Here is a 3,914-nt window from a genome sequence, read left to right on the forward strand (position 1 = left end):
ACACTCTTAACATTTTCACAGGGATGACAAAGCTGAGAAGTGTTTCCTGCACGTGTCTGCAGCAATGGATGGGACCAGGAGTGCTGCTCTGCTGAGATGGTGGGCAGGTGGAAGGGCTGCAGTGATATTTCAAGGGGATAAGTCACTCCACGCACTCCCAGTCCTTGCTGGAAAGGCCGTGTCATTGTCTCAGGGTGCTCCTGTGAGCACCTCTGTAGTTTCCATATCTGACAGGGATGACCACATGTGTAAGAAACTATTTAAATGAAACAAGAAAAACAAAAAAATAGAAATTAAACAGCACTGATTGCTCACTTCAGAAGTATATCAACAGCCCTCTCAACTTCTTGGTGAGGCAACTACTGGGCCACCTGGCTACAGCTTCCCTCCTGCCATACATCCTCCAGAGCTCTCTGCTGCCACAGGTCCCAGGAGCTCTGCCCCAGCCTGCTGGGGGACAACCCAGGAGTTGGGCTGATACAACATATGCTTTCTGCAGAAAAGCATGGAAAGCAGACACTGTGGATCCAGCCTGATCTCCTGACAGACAGCAAGGAGAAATTTTGAGGGGAAAGACCCTGGGAGAGCATGCTTGTTGCCTGTGGGCTTAGCTACAGGCAACCAAGGAAGACACTGGTAAGTGTAAATACAAAAATTAGTGGTTTGTCTAATTAACGTCTTCTCAGCCTAACCAGAATACAAGAACTTATTTAGTCCAGTTATTAAATAGGTGCCTATAATCTAAATGACCTAATTATTGATGGGAATTAGCAAAACCTAAAATTGTTATATGCAAGTCTCCCAGAGCTGCACCATGCTTTAGTGATGCTCCCCCGCCCTATGTAATGTTACGGGAAGCCATCAACTTCTTAAATACTTTACCTGGAGAAGTATGATGATGATAGTGTGTGTTGCGGGGAATGGTCTTCCTCTGTGGTCTTGAATTTGCTCAGAATTACTTCTGTGTGTCGACCCCATATTTCTTAATGGGTTACAGTCTTTCCTCTGCTGTTTGCCCACAAACTTACGTACACTGTGATTCTTTCTCCTAAGACAATATTACTTCTTTTAAGGGGGACAGCTGTGCAATTGGGCAAAATAATGCAAAGCTTAAACTAAAACATGTTTGGGAATAATAGAGTTAAAACAAACCCTAAACCACAGGATAGCAAGAGTCATTTGAACATTCAGTTACTCTGCTGTTACAGCTAGGAGAGGCTAGGCAACGGACCCTGCTCCTTGGGAAAATTGTAGGCACAGGAAAGGCTCTTAAATATGCAGTTCAAAATCATCCTAGATGAGCAGCTATTTATTGTTATACAGCTTGAGGTCTAGCGCTAGCATCGTCAACAGCAATTTGGTTGCACTACAGGGCTGCAAGCTGGGGGAAGAGTTGCCCTGACAGCCCTGTGGTCTTCAGCAGTCCTGTGCTGTCCAGGGCAGTGTGTCTGGGGAACAGAGCTGCCCAGCGGTGTGGAGGTAGCATTCACGATGCTACCATGCCTTGCCAGGGGTGGTGGGAGCAAGCACTGGCCGCAGTGCAGGGAGGTGACTATTCAGCCCTCAGGGCTGTATGGGTTACACTATGTGGTGCCAGGCAGGGCCTCGTTGCCATACTTGATGTCCGTGAGGAAACAATGACCAGGGAAATCAACTGATCTGCAGACCTGCTCCAGAGCTGCAGCCACAAAGCTGGGTAGGTCTGGACAGGTAAGCAGTGCCAGTGGGTGCAGATAGCTGAGCCTCTTGGGCCTTCCTGAGTGCGAGCAGTCTTATTTTCTCATTTACAAGAGCTATCTGGACAGGATATTTATCTCTCACTTACCAGTTTACCTCTCTTACATCACTTTTTGCTCTGTCCTTTAGGACTGCAGTCCCACAGTACTGTCCCAGCCTGTTGTGTTGTTGGTTTTTTGCATTGCTTGTAGGGTACATGTTCGAGGAGTCCTACCACGTCAGTAAAGTGGCCTCAGCAATCCCCTCCTTCCCCAGCCATCACCTTGCCATGAAGGGCCGTGAATCAGCATTGCCTCAAATGAGGAGAATTTAGTCAGAGGAAAACAGAAATGTGGCCCAAATTCTGTTGTTGTTACATAAACCCCCTTGCTGAACATCTGGAGAACATCTGAAGTTTAACAAAGCAGGCCCGCAGGCAGAGGCATTTTTGACCTTCCCTGTAATGGATGCATAAAAATCGAGACTGAAAAGAGGGGAGTAAATATAAGCAGAAATGGAAGACAAAATGGGTCGAGCATATCGGGGCTGACTTTGGCCTGAACACCTGACAAGGGCTCCTGTGATCCTGCCTGGACAGTGCACAAGCGTGGGGAGAGACAAGGCAACATGCCTAAACAGAAGGCATTGGGCGCTGCTGAAAAATCCCTGCTGGTCCCTGTCTTCTGAGGAAGACAGCTCTTCGCCAGGCTCTGTTTAAAACTGTATTTTTTCCAGGCAAACTGGAACGTTTAGATTTTTCTCATGGGTAAAACTGACAAACACCCCAGAACTGAGGCTTGGAAACCAACAATTTTTGCTGGTTTGGATTTTCTTCCCCTTTCAGTAAAGGAAAATCATAAGGGCATGGCGGGAGGGTGGGGTGGGAAGCACACAGAAGCAGGAAAAAAATCTCTCCTGCCACCTGCTTTTTTAGCAAAAAGCTGTAAACCAGCCCAAAGTCAGAGAGAGCTTTCCCCAGGTGTCTTTTGCACCCCTGCATTCGCCACAGCCCGACAGGGGTGTGAGGAGCCATACCCCTGGCAGGGTCCAGGAGCTGTATGCGTGAGGCAGCCCCCTTTTCCCACCCCCCCTTGCTGGCAGCAGTGCATCCTGCTGGCCGGGCAGCCCTAACAGTAGGTGTATAACCCAGGGGCCTGTCCGTATCACGTTCCCTTCCCTCATGGATGATTCACACTGAAGACTGCAGCCATTAAGAAGTATTTCTTTAGCTGTAATAATAACTGCCTTTACCAGGGCGGACGTGAAGGCATTTTTTCCTAACTGTCTGTGGAGAGCAGAGCGGGACAGCTGATACAAACGGCAGCTACCCACAGAGCCTCCCTGGAGGTGCTCCTCAGACTTTCCAGCTGTGAGTGAGGTGTCCCCGGCACTGTGGGATACCCAGGGAGCCCATAAAGCATCTCAACTGAGATGCTTGGCCAAGAGAGAGCATGACTAAGAGGACATGAAACAAGGAGGAAGCAAGGCAGGGCCTCTCCGTTACAGAAACAGAACATGAATGCGGTCCGCTGTCTAGGGAGCAAGTGGCTGTGCATGCATTCACAGCGAATGGTTGCAGCAAGCCCCTGGGACATACAGCTATGGCCTGGGAGCTTCCACAAAGACAGGCACCCTTTAGAGCTGTCTTAGGATGTAAAACAAATGTTTGGGGAGCACTGAGCCTGGAAAAGCTGGATGAGATGTATGATACCTCCATCACTAGCCCTGTGTGCAGAGCAGCACCCCCATGTGCCCAGGAAATGAGGTACTAAGGAGAGATGCTGAACATAAGCAGAAAGCAAACACAGCTTACCTTTTCACCTGATGATCACCATCCCTCTGCACCTGGTCTTCTGGAAACAACAGTACCTACCTGTGTAGCTTACTTTTTTTTGCAACCAGAAGGCAAACAGAAGCTGCGTAAGCATTTCTCATCCCTTGAGAGCTCGGTGCTCTTCTCACAAAATTTTTATGCACTATTTAATAGATGAAGAGAAATCACAGTATTTCTCAAATCCATGACATTCAATAATTGCCAGATTTGTGATGCAAAAGCAATAGATTTCTTCTATCCCTTACAGTTTTATGGGAGAGGTTCTGCTGGAGTCCTCCCAGATCCCAGCAACCTCTGTTTTACTGAGTGACTTTTTGAACATTCAGAGCCCTTGAAATTCAAGTCAGACAAACTTCCAACAGGA

The sequence above is a fragment of the Buteo buteo genome, chromosome 5 (assembly GCF_964188355.1).
Source record: "Buteo buteo chromosome 5, bButBut1.hap1.1, whole genome shotgun sequence".
Lineage (NCBI taxonomy): Eukaryota > Metazoa > Chordata > Aves > Accipitriformes > Accipitridae > Buteo > Buteo buteo.